Genomic DNA, 20,692 nt, shown 5'->3' on the forward strand with positions numbered 1-20,692 from the left:
GACCAAAAGCAAGTTGGGAAGGAAAACATTTACTTGGCTTATGCTTTCATATCATTGTTCATCATTGAAGAAAGTCATGACAGGAACTCAAAACAGGGTAGGAACCTGGAGACAGGAGCTGAAGGTAGAAGCATGGAGGGGTGCTGTTTATTGGCTTGTCCCTCCTGGCTTGCTTATTGTGTTTTTTGATAGAGCCCAGGACCACCAGCCCAGGTATAGCACCACCCAAAAGGAGCTGGGCCCTCCCACATCGATCACTAGTTAAGAAAATATTCCATAGGCTTGCATAAAGTCCATTCTTATGGAAACATTTTCTCAATTGAGTATCCCTCCTCTCTGAATATTCTGAAAGGAAAACTTTGTAAATGGTGTGTGTGTGTGTGTGTGTGTGTGTGTGTGTGTGTGTGTGTGTGTGTGTGTGTTTGCATATGTTGTGCGGTGCATGTGCACCCATACATGTATAGGCTCATTCATGTGGAGGTATCTTTTGAGACAGGTCCCTCACTGAAGCTGTGCCTCAGTGGCTAGACTGGCTAGCCAGTAAGCTCCTGAGCTGAAACCTCATAGATTAACAGCCAACGTCAATCTTTTCACCTTTTAAGTTGATTATCTCAAGTATGCAGTCATAAATGATAGGAAGTTGATTTCCTATGTAAATGAGAGTGATCAGAAAGGCCAACTAATATGACCTTTCCCATCAAACCCTCTTCATCCCCTATTTGTGCAGGTAAATGAAATTCAGCTGTTATTTATTGCCTTACCCTCTGTCTCTGTCAGTTGACCCAAAAGTGAGTAATTCTGTCAAACGGGGTCAGTGGGAATCATGGCCCGAATCTTTGTCTGTAACCCAGGAGCATAATGGAAGTCTCTCCTCCAGGGTCCAGAAGAGTAAAATATACAGTCTCAAAGGTGTGGAGGGCTGAGAGCCAGGCCCTTGGGGGACTTCTGTAGTGAGATTGCTGGGGAAAGGATGGAGCAGGAAAGCACTGAACTTGTCACTTGTTGCCAGAGGGGCCCGATAGTCCCTGGCAAACTGAGGTGACCAAGAAATCCTTTGGGTTTGAATAATGAATAGATTGATTTTTTTAGGACATAAAGACAGTCTATAACCTGAAATATAGTTCTTGTAACTTCATCTCATGATATTTATGGAAATTGGTAAACAAAGCTTTCAAAAAAAATTTTTAATTACCTTTGAGAAATCAGGATATTGTTAGATACCTCACAGAAGTGAGCTCCAGAAAACAAATTTTAAGTGCCCATTATTTAAAAATATAATTGATCTATTTTATGGATAAACCAAAGAATACTTTTATTCTTTAACTGTTTCTCTTCCCTATTAAACTGCTGAGAATCTTTTTTTCAAAATAAATTTCTATAGTCATTAAGTTATAGCTAAGACAAGGCATACTGAATGATACTAAGCCATGCATAACCTAGTTTTAAAAACTGTAAGTATGATGGGTCCAGTAGCATGTTCCTAATGCTATTTAATTTAGAAATAAAATAGGACCTATTAAAATGGGAAAGAAAATGCAATGAAATACTTCTGAGTTGTGTATCCAGTATTAGAAGCAAAGCTTGTAATATGGCAAAGGTTAATGATAGCAATATAGAAGTCCAAAGGAAAGGGAGTATACTTATTGAAGTGAAACAGCCTGGGAATGAGTGAGGTAGATAAAGATAGCTTATGTCTACCTTTAATTCCTGAAATGCATTATGCTCTTCAATTATAGTAATCATCACAATAATAGTAAGTGGTTGTTCAGCATCAGCATTGAAATCCAATACTACAGCAGTTTGCACTGATGTGAGCATGCTCAGTAAGAGCATTCTGCATACATTACATCACAGGTAATGCTGAAGAGGACTGTGAGGTAGGATAAACAGCTACCTTTCATGAAGACCAGGTACCCAAGACCACTGCATTGTATGAGACAGGGCCCAGACTCTCCATGTGCCTCTCAACAGTTCCCACATTGCATTTGGCAAACCAGAAAAGCAGTACAGAATGGCTCTGTGGGGTACACATATGTCTAATGACTGAGAAACACTTTCCTAAAATTGTCGGCCTTTAAAACATTTATGCAAAATCAAGTAAAGTAAGCGTTTTATGTATTTTTCACATTGATATTGTAGTGTGAGATTCATAGTCCTTTTATGTGCAGGAAGCCACTTGAATTTCATAGCTCATCAGGGAGAATGGCAAGCATACTATTCTAGTCTTAGCCTTAAGAAAACCCAGGAGTGGAGAGATGGAGTAGATCAAGTTGTCTAAGCTTGGAGGGGCAGAGAGAAGTGCTAACAATATGTTCAGGACAAACGCAGTGCTGATTTCTGCTCTTCATATGTGAGCTCCATGGTGTTGATTCAATTGACAGCAAATTCAAAAATTCAGAGAAATAATTGTCTCTGTACTAAAAACACGTACACAGTTGTTTTTTGTCACTATTCCTTAAACAACACAGCATCACAACTTTTCCCATCTTCATTAGCGTCTCTTGAGCATTATGAGTACTTTGGAGATGATCTGAAGCATGTAGGAGGGCATCCACAGGTTATGTTCCAGCACTACCCATTTTACCTAAGTCAGATGAACACCTGTGGGTCCAGCTATCTTACAGTTCCTGAAACTGTTTCCCCATGGATAGTAAGGAACTGTGCTCAATGGAAACTCACTATTCAACCCATTCTAATGCAAATCCATTAGCCCTGCAGATGGCATCTACTCCTACAGAACCATGGAGAGACAGACACCTACTGTGGCTGAGGGTAGTTAGTGTTAGCTAACTGTTAAGACTGCAGAAGACAGCTGGGAGGTGGTGGTGCAAGCCTTTAACCCCAGTGCTTGGGAGGCAGAGGAAGGCAAATCTCTGAGTTTGAGGCCATCGTGGTCTATAGTGCAAGCTCTAGGACAGCCATGGATACACAGGAAAACCTTGTCTTGAAAAACAAAAGCAAACAAAACAAAGAAAGAAAGAATGCAAAGGAGATTCTCAGGCTGGATGTTTAACTCTGAAGCTCCATTTTCTCACTTCCATTTTCCTGATGGGCATGCCCCAAAACCAATGAAACAGCAGTTACATTGGAGTGAGGAAATGCAAGGTTGGGATCAGCAGGACTCAGCTATCAATTCTCGCATGCCCCGCTCTATGACCTGGGCTTCTACCTTCATTTCCCTGAGCATTAGTTTCTCCGTTCCAAAGATAACCTTCACATAATAGATTCCTTTTGCCTATTTCATGAGATAAAGTGTGGCATTCTTAGGCCCCATGCTTAATGTAAAAATCCTGAAGTGGTAGTCTCAAAATCAAAGAGCCTTGCATTTTGGGTCTCATGAAATCTCACTGGTCCCTTATCGAAGACTCAGTTTCTCCAAAAGTTCTGTTCATTCTAGTTCACATTGCTCAAGTGATGAGACTTGGTCTCCCTCTGGGTTTACCAGCACCTCCCAGTTCACCACATCCTCCTCTTGCCACATCCTTCTATCCCCTGAGTTACAATTTACAGTGTGAACATCAACAAGAACCAAGCGAAAGGGAACAGGAAAGGGCTTTTTATTCAGAGCTTGTCACAACCAGAGAGTTGCCTGCCGAGGACAATTTCAAGAGCCATGCATATTGCCTGCCTGAGTTAAGTTTCTGTTGTCCTGAGTTATTAGAAAATAACTTAACATTTCCTTATCTTTTTGCTACAGTGACCACTAGTAACAATGTTTTGTGGTTAGGTTGCTTGGTTGGGTTGCTTGGCAACTCAACAGTCCCCTGATCTTTTCCCAAAGAAAGTTTCCTGGTCTGCTTACTATAAAACCCACCTGAGAAAAATAAAATTTTGCAGCTTGATCAGAATACTGTCTTGCTGTCAATTCTTTGTGTCTCTTGTCCCTTCATTCACCATTCCCTCTTCTAGGGTCTCTGCTGAAGATCCCGCTGGCCGTGACAGTTGCCCACTACCATTTGCATTTGGCAGAATGAAGATAGGCCAAGGAGACCAAGACCCTTGTAGTGCACAGCACAGAAGACTTCAGGGTGCCCTGAACTGAAGTGCTTGTGAGTGACTCATCAGAAACAAGATCTCCTATGTGACTGGTTTTCTGCATTTCTCATATCAACATTGCAGAGTGCAATTCAGTTTTTGGCTTTTTCTGGTTGTTCCTAAATTGGAAGTTGGCTGGGAATAGAAGGTAGGAGATTAAAAAGTCATCAATTATTCATAAAGTCCTAGTCATTTGAGGATGATTGCAACTAAGGGTATTGTTTGGTTTGGAGGATTGTTGCTAGAGATAGTGGATTAAGTGTCTACATGTCTGACTGACAGATAGCTGGCTGGCTTCCTAGGCTGGTTATTCGATGACCTGCTTGTTGCAAATGGTGAGTCAGAGTTCTATGTTTAGACATGGCCCAACCATTGTTCATTTATATTCAAGTTCCTCAACAGGGTCCGGTGGATTCTTCCTCCACAGCACTTCTCACAGGCATTGGTTCATTTCCCCATCCCTTTGCTCACCCACTACCACGTACATGCTGAGTGCAGAGTGGCATTCTAACTTTCACAAAGATCTGGGTACTGGAGGACTCCTTTGGTGAGAGCTTGAACTTTGTGCCTGAAATGTGCATCTACAGTATCTCAGGAGCTGAATTTAGATGTAGCTCCAGTGTTGGAGCCTACCTAGGTTTCCTAGTGGCTTTACCCAGCAGGATGACATAAGAGGATGATCAGACCACGGGCCTGAGTACTAGGTGTTTGAAATGATCTGTACTTGGCTGTGCTGGGGGGAGGTCTTTTGCTCCACCCCTTGGCATTCCTTTAAAAGCCCTTTGGAATAAAGCTGTGGGCCCAATGGATTAGGATCCAGGTCTTCCCGAGGCTGTCCTGTGTTTTCTCTCTGTTTCTCTCCCTCTAAATTTCTATCTAATATTTCCTGCTGCTCCTGCTCAAAAGTACCCTGGAGAAAAGAAGGGTTGGGATGACCCCACACACCCTAGCACAGCAGGTCCCAGATGGCACACTTAGAATCAGCTCCAAACCGATCTCTCTCCCAGTTCCTACTTCCATGTCATGAGAGAGTGGAACATGGATCATGCTACAGGTTCAGGTTCAGGAAAGAGGCACCCTATCTTTCCTGCTTCTTCACCCTCTGTTCTCAACTCCAGCTGTCCATGTCTGACTATATCTAAATAATAATAATAATAATAATAATAATAATAATACAAAAATAAAAAAGACCTTACTCCTATTTCATTCTGCAGCATCTTTCTTAAGCTTAAGGGTTTTTAGCAAATTATTGGGTTTCGATAAAATCTTGCAGAAATAATTTTCTCCTGGACAGGTGTCATGTGCTATATATACACACACATATACAAATTCAATGGACTGAACGGTTCGTAAGTATGCTACATTAGTCTCCAGATTTGGAGAAGGGGAAATAGACACTTGTGGATGGGTAATGAGGCCATCTGCAAAGACAATCAGCCATTCATTATACTTTAAAACAAACATACGAACATGTGAGGTTTTGAAAGGATCAATTCGGCTCAATTCATGCTGTTAGAATCCCCATCCCCAGGAGGAAAGTTGGGGGACCCCAGTTGTTTTCTGTTGCGGACCCACCTAACAAAAAAAAAAAAGAGAGAGAAAAGAAAAAGAAAAATGACCATATATATGCAAAGATAGAGACCACTCCAGGCAGGGTTTGCACTCACATAAGGCATCACTTTGAGAACACGTGATGTTGGGGAAGTTCACTCTGAACTCCTATGTCCTCTTCCTCAGAAATAGGGTCAAAACTCCCCTCCCCAACACCCAGGGGCAGCAGATGGGAGTGAATATTTCCAAGTTGTGGCACTTTTTTTTTTCTTTCTTCTCTCTATTTTGGAGTTAGTGCAGGAGGTAAAGGAATTGAAGGGAGAAAGTTGGAGAAGATGAAAACAGTGAGGGGAAAACCCAAAGGGTGGTTGTTCTTGAACATAGCAGAAGTGGAGTTAACTTTAAGGAACAAGTGAGTTCTGTGTGGTGTGGTGTTCTCTTTTGGGACTTTTTTTTTTTTTTTTTTTTTTTTTTGTAAGTGTGTACAACTATGTAGAACGATGAATTCCATTGTGATGCGTTCATACAGGTTTTACATGCTTGCTTGCTAGCCTGCCCATCCTCCCTTATCTCTTCCTTATAGTCCTTTTTGATGTGGCACCCAACCCGTTCAGACCTTGAAAGACCTATCTCACCTACCTCAAAGCTCCAGAGATCTCCCCTCCCTGCAGTTCACTGCCTGTCTTCCCTTCCGAAGGCCAGGAGTCTAGCGGGCACTCTGAAGCCTAGGCAGGCAGAAGCAGTCTATTTCCTAAGGACCCGATGAAGCAGCCTCGGGGACTTACAGGGAACCTACAGAGTTTAGCTAGCAGCCTGAAAAGTAGAAGTCCTGGAAAGATATTTAACCTGCACGGGAGACGCCCTATTGTTTTGACCTTCATGACAATTGGGTGTAAAACTTTGAGTAAACACCTTACTGACACCTATTACAGAGGCTCGGCAGGAGGCGCAGCCATTAATCAGAACAGCTGCGGGAGGCGAAGGCTGCTGATGGAGCCCTGGAAGGATGACTTGATCCCCTGCCGTTCTCTTTTTCTTCAAATTAAAACCCAAGGAAATCAAGAGAGAAACCCCATTTGGTTCTGCTCGCCTCCCAGAAGGGGCAGTTGTAACCTGCTTGTGCTGGGAGGAGGCAGCGGTGGGTGGGGAGGGCAAGTAGAGTGAGTCTGGTGCTATTGTTTGGGCTGGAACTTCGGGTGGAGATGAGGAAGGAAGCCCAGAGGCAGAAGCATGCCACCAAGGGGCCTGTAGGAAATATATAGGTGAGCACACAGGCCAGGGCTGTCTGTACGGCCCGCTGATGGGACCCCTACACATGGCTTTCTGGAACAGCTGCTGCCTTGCAGCCTTGGAGGATCCTCCACATTTGAACTCAGCATGAGGCCAAGGCCGCTGGCATGCAGATGATCCTGGTTCACTGGATCTGCTGTTGTTCCTCATCTGTAAATGGGTTTGGGAATGCCCAATGCATTTGTGATCTGAAATTCGTGCCCCTTAAGTATAGATTTCCAGGAGACAAGAGAGATGGTTCTGAGGCAGAGAATTTTCAGTGTATCAAAGAGACTGACACACTCTCAGCAAATGACATGAAAAAATAAAATAAAATAAAATCGGAAACAGATTTAGGGAAATAAAATATGAACACATAGACTTTGTGAGTGGTGTGGCCACGAAGCCACAGAAAAGTCTAACTGAGCATATATAGCAGGACAGTAGCCAAGAGCAAGTTAATTCTGAAGGACCAGAAATGCCAGCCGGATGCTGAAATGCCTGTTGCTTTAGAACTTGACTTGTAAGCTCCTAAAGAAGTTTTCAGAGGTAAACTTGAACATGAACTGGACTGGTGGAAGGCTCACACGTGCACTGCCACATGTCACATACTCTCACCATGCTGAGAGACCAGAGGTCTCACTGACCTGTGGCCTGGCGCTGGTGACCCTGGGTTATGGTTGCTAGCTTTTCTAGGGGATACACTGCATCTTCACCTTCTGCCCACTGCCTGCCAGTTCTTTTCTCTAAGAACCCACTCTCCTTTTACCCTGAAGATGATGGGGAAAGGGGAGGCATTTGGTCAAACTTAGAATTATCTCGCTTTTACTTCAGACAGCTTATTTCCTTGAGTATGAGATAAACTTTCATGCAGATAATATGTGATTTAGTGTGTATAATTTTATTGGGGGGGATGCACATTCTAATCAAATTAGCTGTTTAAAGTTGCTCTAGTGAATCTAACTGAGAAACTAGCCTGTTTACTAACTGTGATAAACATATGCACACACATGCATGTATAGCCTCAGCCTTCTGCACAGCAGAGTAACTCAAGTGGACTGGAAGTGTAGATCAGTGGTAGGGCACATGCCTAAACCATTTGATACCTGGCTTCCAACCCCAGCAACAAAGTAAATAAATAAATATGAACTCAACATTTCATTTTGAGTTCAATCTTATTGTTGTCGAACTTGCTATCTTGTTTGATATTAATACTTTCTACCTTAAAATAAATACCTTTTGAGCAGGAGAGATGCTACAGCCATTGGGGCACTAATTGTTCTCTCAGAGGACCCTGATTGAGTTCCCAAGCTGCATATGATGGCTCATGCCTGTTTGCAACTCCATTTCCAAGGGATACAACAGCTTCTTCTGGCCTCTTGAGGCACCAGGCATGCAAGCGGTACACATACATACATGCAAACTAACACTCATGCACAATATGGTAGTTTGAATAGGAATGGCCCCATAGGCTCATGTGTTTAAATGTTTGGCCCATAGTCAATGGCACTATTAGGAGGTGTGCCTTGTTGGAGGAAGTGTGTCACTTTGGAGATGAGTTTTGAAGTCTCAGATGCTCAAGCTAGGCTTAATGTGGCATTTACTTCCTGCTGCCTGCAGATCTGAATATAGAACTCACAGCTACTTCTCCAGCGCCATGTCTGCCCGCACACTGCCATGCTTCCCATCATGACAATAATGGACTAAACTTCTGAACTGTAAGCCAGCCCCAATTAAAAATGCTCTCTTTTATAAGAGTTGCCATGGTCATGGTGTTTCTTCACAGCAATAAAACCTTAAGACACACAAAATGAAAAGAAATAAATGTTTAAAACGGCATCCTTAGAAGAAATGTGTTACTTATCCTATTTCCAGCTATGTACATGAATTTCCACATGTCCCTATTTATATATCCATCTGCAAACCTGGAGTAGAAATGCCTAGCTGGTTTCTCACCACCATTCTTAGCTCCTGCTTCCATTGTAATGGCCCCTTAAAGAGGCTAAAAATCAGAGGTTAAAAGCCACCAGATGGGCTGGCTCAGCCTATAACAGCACTTGCTGCTTGATCCCTAGGATCCACGTGAAAAAGGTCAGGTGTAGCCGGAAGCATAGGCAACCTCAGTGCTCCTATGGCAAGATGAGAGGCAGAGACAACAAAATCCCCAGAAAGCTGGTAGACCAGCTAGCCCAGAGGCCAGAGCACAGAAGGAACAATGGGAGAGACCCAGGCTCAACTAGCAGGAGAAGAAAACTGACTCTTTAAAATTGTACTATGACCTGCACATATTCTCTGGGGTACACACACACACACACACACACACACACACACACACACACACGTTGTGAAATCATTTTCAGTCACTGAGAAGGGTGCCTATGACTCAAATCTAGAGGAGAGGAGAAATGGGCTGAGAGAAATCTTTTCTGCCTTTGAAGAATGGGGAAGGGGCACTGGTAAGTGTTTATATGAGCATCCATGTCCTGTCCATCATCTAATTTGGGTACTTTAGCTATGGCCCTGTCTTCTCACAGTGACTCAAGAAGCTTCCAGGAAAAAGGCCATTTGGCAAGTTAGCCTGAGTTATCCTGGGAAGAACACCGGGCCTCCAGAAGAATGAGCTTCCTGGACAATTGAGGGCTCCCAACCCAGGCTAGGTCATTATGTAAACAATCAGTGTCCTTTACAAGACACTCTGGGTTGGTTTCTGCAACTCAAAGGCCCATATGAAACAGAAAAAAAATATTAATAATTGGCATACTGATCATTGGGGTGCTTAATTTAAGGCTCAGAGATTGACAGGGAAACACAATCTCATCTATTTACATCTTTAGTTTTTGTATGTAATCTCACACCTATGTCCATTTGTGAAAATTACATTCAATTCTATATAAATTAGAGTGAGACAATCCCTTTGTCTCTCTTTTAAAAGACCAGACTTCAGCTCTAAGGCAGAGCTAACTCTTAACCTATGTGGAGCCACATAGAAGCACTGGAGATCCAAATCAGAGGGAGGCAATGCAGCACAAAAAGGACTAAAATGCATCAAGGCACGGGGACAGGGAAAGAAAAAAGCATCACTATGACTTAGTTCCAAACTAGAACATAATGAAGTTGTGTAGAGACGGGACGCGATAACCCTGACATTGACAGAACCTCCGAGTTATAGCTGGAATGCTTTAAAGTACTGGGGGAAAAAAAAAAAACTGGAGTCCCAAGAAAACACTGCTTTTGTGTAAATTCCACATGCAGTGATTTGATTTCTCTGCTGCGCTCGCCATGGAATGGAAGATTGGCTGAGGAGGTGAGAGCAGTGGAGCCAGCAGAAACCAGAGCAGCCAGTGAGCGTGAGGCTGGCAGGCGCCTGCTCTCCTTGATGACAGGTCTGGTTCTGGTTCATGCTCAGATGAAAGGTGTTGGGAAAGGGGTGGGTATTTCTGTGCTCTGGGAACCTTTGAGAATTTGGCCCTTTCCCCCTCACCCCGCTGCCCTGCTGGCTGACCTGTGGGATCTCTCCCGCTGGTGTGTTTGTAATTAGGGACCCCATGGAATCCAGGCAGCCTGTGCTCCAGCCCAGGTGTGTTCAGCAGCACATGCGCTGCCCATGTGTGCCATGAATATTCAGAGGCAGATCCCAAGTTCAGCATTCTGCTCCACTTTTCTCAGCCTCGTGTTTGAAACGCCTGATGCTTTCTTTGCTGTTTCCACCCAAGTTTCTGATTCCACGGCTTTAGCTTGGTGGGCAACGTTTTGATAAGCAATGGGATACTGATGGCATGGACACACAATTGATTATGTTGCAAAAGGCTGTTAAGTCCAAGTCCCTTCTTTTACTTCCTCTTGAGAATTTTACCTATTAGCTTCACTGTGACAATCAGTAACTGTAAATTTATAAAGTTAAGTAAAATAACTGACCTATGTACTGTGCATTCTGAAGAGTAATACAACTTGGATATCAGAAGAATGAAACTTGGGAGTTCTCCAGCTATAAATGATGAGATAAATGGATGCCAGTCTGCTGCTGTGTGGCCCCCTTCTCGGGGCACCACTAGCCGCTAACCCCTATGTGATCGACACTTAGAAATGAGGGTGCTTCTTAAGGCAAATGGCTCAGCTTCTTCCTTTTCATCTGCACCTTCATTTTAGTGAGTTTGCTCCTATTTGATGTGTAAAAGTCCGCAGTATGAGAGTAACTTCTATCCTGAATGCATCCTCTGAGAAACACTGTAAATGAGTTAGCTCCACAGCAGTCTGGGGTAAAATAACTTCAACATGAATTCCTATGAAGAACTTCCTGGTTGGCTGCTTCACTGTTAACACACCATGTTGTCTTAACTGCTCAGGTGTACTACTATGCAAGTTTCAGAGCAAGGTGATCTGCTTTCAACTACATTTTTCCAAATAACTGTTTTTTCTAAGTTTATTTTGGATCCATAATTCTTTGTGATCCACTCCTCGGCATTCTAGGGATCAAGATGGCCAAACTATTCTATCCTTAGCTTTGAGTTATATGAATGTTTTATTTCTTATCTCTGTGAATATTCTAAAAGAATATTATAGTTAAGCCTGGGGAAAAAAAAGAAATCGACTAGGTTTAAAATAAAAGCCTAAATCAGTGGATGTGATTAGAGAGGTCCCTAGCACATGACCTAGGTAGAGTGAAGATCTGAGAAGTGCTGAGAATAATTAGCAATCATTGATGAATGAGCTCAGAGCCAATCAGGTGAATAAACATGTCATGGGTAAACATCATTTATGAATTCTAATGGACAAAGACATTGGGCAATGGGCATGTTTATGAACAAAATTCTATATCCTAAGCCTCTGTACAATTGAAACTAGCTCCAGTGGGACAGGATGTGAGGGAGGTGCAATATTTTTATGTATATAAAATAAGCCTTTAACTTTTGATTAAATTATTTAAGCTTTCAAGAATTTTAACCATTATTGCATGTAATTAGAGAGAAAGAGAGAAGATGCACACCCTTTATCAACTTCGACACTATATAAATTACCTTTGTAACTCTTCAGTCTACCATAATTTGTACAGTCCTACCTTCTCAAATCCAAATGAGATAATGATCTTAAGAAGATAGCATTATACAGATTTCCTGATTTTGGTGACTCATTAGAATTATTCTGTAATATTCTTCAGATTTCCATCAAAGAAGTTTAGATTTGTGTCACACATCAATAGCAATCTGTGTCAAATTTACTCAGTTTTGTTTTTACTTTGAAAATGAAGACAATATATTGAAATACACAGGTGCAAGGAATGCTGAAGTCCTAATAGACACCTACAACAGTCCTTTAAAGGTTCACTTTGAGAATGAATTTTGACATCAAATATGGTTTTGAGTTTTACTTACTTATGATCTAAGGAATGTTGTCTCTAATATCCCAGCTGATACACTAATAAGTGCCTCTTGAAGAATTATATATGTGGTGTAGGTAGGAATTAGACTAAGCTTTATCTGACATTTTGTGTAGGCTTTATAATTACAACCACAAAAATCCATGTTAGTTCTGATGTTCATGTAAAAATCCACTCATAATAATAAGAAAAGGCTGTAGAGTTGATCTTCTTAATTATACAGGTAACTTCTACTTGTGAAACAGTCTGACTGTACCTCATTTTCTCCAGATCAATGACGATAAATCATTGGGTTTTCTGGCATGTGTCCTTAATACAGATGCTAAGAAAAGGGAGCAACTTACTGAAGTTGTCACTGAGAAATAAATCTCAGCCAGCTATATACAGTGTGCAATTTTCTGTGGCAGGAAATCGCTTTTATTTTCTTTAATTTAGTTTATAAATTGTGACAAGTGCATGTAACATTACCTTCTTTTAAAAATATTTGCTTTTTATATTTAATTATGTATATGCATATGCATCTGGGTGTTTGCATGCAGGAATGCACAAGTGATGTGGAGACCTGAGTCACTGGATACCTTGCAGCTAAATATTTCAGGCAGTTCTGAGTAGCCTGAAGTATGTGCTGGGAACTGAACTTGGGTCTTCTACAATAGCAGTATGTGCTCTTAATGACTGAGCCATCTATCCAGCCTCACATTTAACTTCTTCATCACCCAGTGGACAGATCTGTAGCATTATATCTATCACACTGTTGGCTGTGCTCAGCAACCAGCCAATCACAGAACTCCTTTCATTTTCTGACATGGAAACATTATATACCTTACATACCAACTGACACTTTCCACCATTGTTCAGCCCCTGGGAACTACTCTCTGCCAGTTTCCTCTTTTCTCAATACTTTTCTATTGCTGATCTTGTGACGCTGTGTGCTTGAGTGCAGGGAATCTTATTGATAAATTTCCTATAGCATAGACAAGCCAGACAAAGTAAAGGATGTTCCAAGGAACCATTCCACTTGCAATGGCCTCAGTGAGTTGCACAGTAACACATGGTGGTCCCTGGTGCAAGTCCTGGTCATTGTGCCCCACATGTTATCCATTACTTCACCCATACCCCACTCCAACCCTGCCAACACACTCTTCCCTTCCCTCTCACATGGGAACATTATGAGACAAAGGGAATGGTTCTGCTTAATATGTAAAAGTCAAAATTTTCTTCTTTGTTATTATTTGATAATAAAGTCACAGTTAAGTGCACAGAGAAATATCTTGTTTTATTCAAAAAAATCATTCCACAAATGATAAATTTTTATTAATTTCCTGAAATAAGTTACTCATCAGTTCTACCAATAAATGTGTTCAAGTAGAATTTGACTTCTATCAGTTAGATTTTGTATTCTGTTTTGGTAATCAATACTTGAAAGATAAAAGGTTATTTTCTTGGATTAAACATATAATTGAACTATAGAAAAGAACCTATAAGTCAATGATATATACATGCTCCTTCTCCTTGTATCATTGTATTATATTTTAAATCATTATAACAAGACCCTTCATGCTAGAGTTAAGTTAGAAGTAAAGGTACGTATAAAACTTAAATTATATATCTAAATATGATTGTATTTTTACAAAAATTAAAATATAATGGTGCTTCTGATCTACACACTGGTAGAAAAGAACAACATGAAATACTAACAAAATTAGACTGATATATTAAAATATCTGCCTGGAACATGTGTCACATATAAACATTATGTAAGTCCCCAAATAATAACACTGGGTTTAAGAATTTGCTCTAAAAATATCATAAGCAAATAGAAAGAGTGCAGATCCATTACGAAGTGCATGCACACCTGGAACACTGTAAGAGAGAGTGCTCACAGTCCTGATGTGTGCTCTCCTTGGTGTCTCATTATTTTAATGCCACATTTATATCATCAAAAGACCACCACAGCCCTGTAGCAGAACTTATGTTTTACTCTCACAAAATGACTCGTGTGTGTCCCTACATCCTTTTGGGAGAAGTGTCAGGAAATTTTCCTTCACAGATATTCACGTGTGAAGGAACATTTACAATCTATGGCTGGGTAAAGGATGAAGAAACTTTGCACTATAACACACAAATACCTGCACAGTCTCCATTTCCTTGAGAAGGCCAAACCCTAACATATCCAAAAACTATCAGTAATTAATATTCTTAAGGATACATTTGGAAAATTATACTATTTTTTTGTGTTCAAAGTTATAAACTAATGTTTACAAAAAAGCTTTTAAAAATAGAATTATAAAACTAAGAAAATAAGTATGAACATACGAATGCCTGTACATTCTAGTATTGCTGAAGGAAATTGTTTGCTTTTAACTCTGGGATGTATTTCTGCTGATTACCTACCCCCTCCCCAGTCACTCAGTAACAACCTGCATCATTTCACGGGGATTCGAAACATGTAAAATCATTTATAAGGTTGCGTTAGTTATTGCAGTGAATGGCTTTACGTGAAATATGATAAGAAATTAACTCAAAACGCTGATTTAAAAACCTTGCATGCCCTTAATGTCAGTATGAGTCGTTGTGCCGTCGTAAACCCCAACCCCTCCATGAGAGAAGAGGAACCGACCACGGTCTCCACAAGCTGTCGTCTATGGCTCTGCATTCAAGGGGGGAAAAAAATGTTTGATGTCTGAACAAGAATTCTTTTGAAAGTAAATGTTGTCTTGTTTACTCAGATCAAATAAAGTTTCCAGGTAGTTTATTCCTAATTTTGGGCTGATGTCGATTGACCTTTTAAAAATTGTTATTATCGGCTTCTTCTCGGCGCTCCATATTGGGACGTCAAAAGCTGCGCTTGCAGAAATGAAAATATCCTCATTATGCTAATTTGGGATCCACTGATAGGCATGTTCTGTTTTATAAATTATATCCTCCTGTCAGAAGTCAAAATGCATTTAAATAACTTCACGGAAATTGTCGCTAAGATTTAAAATTGTGTGTTTTATATGCCATTGTTGATTTAATGCATGGGCTTAAATGTGGATATGTATTTATTTTTAAAATGTTTGCAAGATTATTTTGTCACAAATGTTATCAAAATGAAACCTGGATGCAAGAGTAATTTTCTTGTATATTTTGATAAAGTTTTGCATTTTGTAAATGCATTTTAATTTTCAGGTTTAATAAGATATGCTAATAGTATCAGTTGCATATTTTAGTGCCAACAAGTTTGTTTCCTACATACTTGGAATTTTCCTAAAGGGTAAAATAAATATACATGTTTTTACAAAATTATTTAAATATCAAAAATTTAAATGAAAAGGGGATTTGATTTATGAAAATCACCTCGTTCACCAAGCCAAGAAATATTTCCACTTTGCGCTTTCATGTCGCCTGCTACAAAACAAAATGCGATCTCTTTGAAATTGAGCATATTTACAAAAACCCAAATACTGAATAAATGATGCTCTAATGTGAGCTTCAAATTTTCTAATAGTTTTTAACTTGCTACTTAAGAAGAAAACTGAAAGCACATACCAACATGATCATTTTATTAGAGAAAAATGTATTACATTTCCTTTTCAACTATTTCTGATAAAAGATCAGATTTCACTTTTTTTTTTTTAAAGTGTATCCTGGACCTGGGTTTTGGGACTCATTTGATTTTACTTTTCAGAATGACCAGTCCAACTGCTAGAATGATCTTTGATGTTGCAAAAAAATGGAAAAATCAAAGTGAACAGCTAAATCTGTTCGTTTTTCAAGCATATTAATCTTGTCAAGATAATACATAAAAATCAATCCTTGAAATTTTTTCCAGAGCCCCTTCTCCGCTCTTTTTTATCCAAAATATGAAACCACTTAGAAGGATAAAACAATGTGAAAGGCTGAAGAAAAGAAATCCTAATTTATATTTGGGCTACATATATTTTTAAATGGCACTGCGTTTGCATGGTCAGAAGCAATCTGTCTGTGTAACTCTTGACATTTCTCATGTGCGCTCTGTTCATATGTATGGCAGACTGAGAATTCCTAGTATTTTTCCCCCCAACAATTCAACTGAGTTTCAAACCCCTGACAGTAACAAATACAAATTGCACCAGCCCCCAAAAAATTGTTGGGGCTAATTTTAATATTAATGAATTCTTTACAACCTCAGTTCAGCGGTTTCGATTAAGCTTTAATTAGTAGCCAGAGGGGACTCCAAAACAAAAATAAGGAGCTGAATTGCTAATTAAGTTAGTTTGATGAGGTAGAGTTTTAGTAAAAGACTGGTTGCTGTTAGCTTGCAAGTTCTGACAAGCTAAAAATACTAAAGATTATCATTATTGTAACTACCATTCTACATTAACACCGGTTCTCTCCATAGAACCGACAGTTCATTAGAGTCCAGGGCTCTGGGCTGTCAGTATTGGAATTAAAGCCTTGTTAATAAGAGAGCAATGTATGAGAATCAAAGCCCAAGACAAGTCCATGGGACTTTAGGCTTGATTGGTTATAAACTAACTAGTTATTGCAGCTAACTAAATATATCTGCCTAAGAATAGCTTTTGTCATCCAGTTCAGTTTCTATAAAATATGACTTGTTAGAACACAGTTTACCAAAGCAGTATTCTTTCTATTCCATTTGGTGGTGAAAAATAGTTTTTTTCATGTTCAGATCCTGAACAACTTCTGAATTTCTACAATGTTAAAATGAACTTGAAATTTGTAGAGGCAGCTAAAAATAAGGACACCTACTCTTGTAAGGTAAAACAGAACTACTTCATCAGCCTACTGATAAAATTTTACTTGAATACTCTCAATAGGATTAATTAAAAATAACATGGATGGTTGTCATTTCAAACCTGAAAATTAACCCAATAGTATAAGCAGCCCTTCCTTGTAAGATGTGGATTCTTTCCCTGTACCCCAAGACTATTAATTATTCCCCAGGTCTCTTCCTAGACTGGGACTCACCCGGACTGCAGAAGAGGAAAGAAAGGGAAGCAGCCTTTGAGGATTGTAGAGAATGTAATTTGATTTCTCCATACTCCGATGTTTTCTATAATTTGTGTTTTATCCTTTTGCTTAAGGTTTCAGAGCCTGCAAACCCAATAACGTAGGGATAAAAGAAGACAGAAAAATAAATGATACTGTTTCCGAGGTATTAAATATAAGCCTGGCTATCGGAGCAGCATAGCAGTCACGAATCATAATCAGGTACTTTGACTTAGCACTGTTTTGTTTTATAATAAGGTGGTTGCCATATGTGAAGAAACCTTTCTGTCTGGATGTGAGGGGCTCTGTACCTCTGTAACAAATCCAAAAACTCGTTTTATAATACCTTAAGTCTACCCATTGTAATGTAGCTCTACAAGTGCAAATCCACACCAAACTTCGCTCATGAATGTGGCGGGAGGATTACCTATATTATCAGCTGCGAAAGAGAAGCAGTGAATTAGAATGCAGTGGATCCTGCAAAAATAACTTTCAGTAAATCTGCTTTTAATGCATAGTTTACAATTTTCTTTTGCTCAGCATGAAACTGATTAAGATCCCCCTTCGAAAGAATATTTCCCCCTCACATAGCCGCCTTGTTATTTAATACAGTTACATCCCCCGATACTTTACAAACCAGCATCTCAATGCTGCAAATGTGATGCTTGTTTAATACAGTAGCACACATATTAATAATTTATCTATTTGAGTGGAGAATAGATACCAATTACAGCATTCCACATGCTGGAGACTGAGCACACAGTCAGTGTGAGCAAGGCGCTGATCTCTGCTAAAGGAATTCAGAAACTGATACATGCCATTAAACATGTTTGTCAATGATCTCTTTAGAGTTCAATTGAAATGATGGATCATGAAAGCAAACATTTAAAAGCAACAATTCAACAGAGAACAAAGAGAAAAAAAAATCTTTCAGTCAACAACATTTATTTCTCCAGATAAGCTCAACTTGGAAAATTAATAAAATTTTAGGTGAACATTAATTTCCTGCATTTAATTCCTTAACAGGTTTCTTCACTTAACACAATGCATACTACACTGGTTTTCAGGTAAGGCCAGTAAGACACCACAATCAGACGATTGCTGTGTTTCTGACACAACAAATTAAGTAGCACACTGAGTCAAAATCAACTTAAAATATCAACAAACAAAAAGTCTAATAAAGTATTGGTTCAAATGGCCCACACTGTGCAGACTCATGGAAGCTCTCCTTTGAACTCCACAAAAATGTCAATGCCCTTGTGCCTATAAACACACACACACACACACACACACACACACACACACACATCACAAGCACAGGTACACACCAGACACAGGCACACAATGAATAAATGTCATTTTAAAAATATTTCAAAAGTCAGGTTTGTTAGAGAAATAATTTTTCTAGAGTGTAATGGATTTTAAACAATAATCTGAACATTTTGAAATTGGCAAATGCTAGATAAAACCATAATTTTAAAAGTAGAAAGTAACATCTTTTTTGCCTTTTTTTTAATTTCAAAAGATGTCCATAAACTTCTGGGAGTTGTTCTCTTTTCTTGTGGGTAGACCATGGCAAGCATTTCTGAGAGTAGGGTTTCTGTTTTGCTCTCCCAAGGATATCCCACGTGAAGTGGAACAGTGAATATTCTGAAAAGACATACTTTCAGAATTGATGTCAAGAATACTTAAAATGTGATAACATTGAAATGTTCAAAGATTTATTGTATTGATTTCTTTTAATGCTTTCTTTCATCTCATGAAACTCTGTCATTTTATTTCATTCATAAATATAACTGATGAGATGTGCATGGAAACATGTGCCTACTTAGAAAACCAAATGTGCATCCTGAGGCGGTGTCACAGGCTCAGCTTAGTAGAGGGAGAGAGACTGAGTCTGTCCCTCAGGCAGGCAGGTTTCACTCCACTGACCTGCGTCACCTGCTCTGTGTCTTTGGCAATGGAATCTCATAAAGTCCTCTGTGTTTTCCTTGATGTGAATCTGACGAAGTAGATTAACTTTTATGTTAAGCAAAGTATCTTCTCGAGATCAGGTTGTTTGCACATTTTTAGAAGTGGAGAGGTCCTTGAGAAAGGAAAATGATGGGAGCCTTTTAAGTCGCAGGGTAGCTGATTTGATGATCATTTCATGGCAAGAACTTTTCAGAGACAGAAGAATATGCACACTTACTTTCCCTATGTGTTACCTGGCCATGTCATTGTAAAGGAAGCCATTGTTGCCTTCTGTGTTGGGATAATACTTGGCCCTTTTCACTGATAACATGCCGTCTTATTTTCATCACAAAATAAAGAGCCAAATGAGATTTGGAATGTGAGTTTTAGGAAGTTGGGAAGCTTCTGCTACTTAGCTCTAACACTCTCTTAATCCATCCTTTAAGTACATAAGACAGCTGTAGCACACAAGAAACATTCTTTAGATATAATCACCAGATTTATGAAAACAGTGCAGCTATTGGTATTTTTTTTTAAACTGGTGAATGCTACAAGAATTTGTGATAACTCTGATTTTCTTTTGTTTGTTTGTTTTACAAACTTCGACATTCTTAAAGGTCTATTTGGTCTCTAACTTGATAATAGTGTTAACGTTCTATTGGGATTTTTATTTACACATTGTATTACTTTCTGTCTCTGTGGTAAAATACCATGACCAAAAAGCAGCTTAAGGACAAGTTTATTTTCACTTAGAGCTCTAGAGGTTAGATGTTCACAATGGTGGGGATGCCTGGCAGCAGGAAGCGGAGAGATCACATCTCAACCACCCACAGGAAACAGAGAGTATGAGAAAGTGCGATGAGGCTATGAATTCTCAAAGCCCATCCTCCCCAAAGTTCCATAACTGTAGCAAACTATCACCAAGTATTTAAAAGCATGAGCCTATGAGTGACATTTCCCATTCAAAAACCACACCTGTATTAGTGCATACATATTAAAGTTACAAAGAAGAATTAGCATTCTTGGTATGGATTCCATCTTCAAACTGTTCAAAATCTTGAAATAAATTATATAGGGAACCCTTGTCTCACAGTTTAGGGTATGCTCTCAAGAAAGGTAGGAACATGCCTAGCCTCATGCTATGGCTACAAGCAAATTCAACTCCTGGTTGGCTTTGGGTACCATGCCAGAAAGTGGTCATCAGGCTAACATAACTATGTTATGTCCCCCATTAACCAGGGCTTCATGGAGGTATCTGTAGTTTTGTCCAGAGCAGTAAAAAGAACTGAAAAGACTTAATTTTTTGTAGTATGGTGCCAAAAACAGAAATGAAGACTCAAAAAAAATGGTGATCTTTCTTTCTATTTTGATAAAAATGTAAAGGAGATAAACAATGATGTCCCTGCCCCCAACTCCAACACATGAGTTTTATTAGTTGTTATTTATCTCTACCTGGTGTCTAGGATGTACGAGAGTTTATCACTCTAGTGCATGAATAAATGAATGAAGAATGAATGATTTGCCTATCAGAAACCA

The 20,692-nt window shown here is 39.6% G+C and overlaps 1 long non-coding RNA gene across 1 annotated transcript in view; it reads left to right on the plus strand.

Moving 5' to 3' along the window:
- Nucleotides 1–3,659: 3,659 nt before the first annotated feature.
- LOC143269918 (uncharacterized) overlaps nucleotides 3,660–20,692 on the plus strand; it is a 31,092-nt gene continuing 14,059 nt past the window's right edge. Inside the window, exons 1-2 of the long non-coding RNA XR_013046715.1 lie at nucleotides 3,660–4,183; nucleotides 17,299–17,425. This is a non-coding gene — a long non-coding RNA (uncharacterized LOC143269918). The remainder of the gene's footprint in view (nucleotides 4,184–17,298; nucleotides 17,426–20,692) is intronic.

Source organism: Peromyscus maniculatus, chromosome 21 (genome assembly GCF_049852395.1).
Source record: "Peromyscus maniculatus bairdii isolate BWxNUB_F1_BW_parent chromosome 21, HU_Pman_BW_mat_3.1, whole genome shotgun sequence".
NCBI classification, from domain to species: Eukaryota; Metazoa; Chordata; class Mammalia; order Rodentia; family Cricetidae; genus Peromyscus; species Peromyscus maniculatus.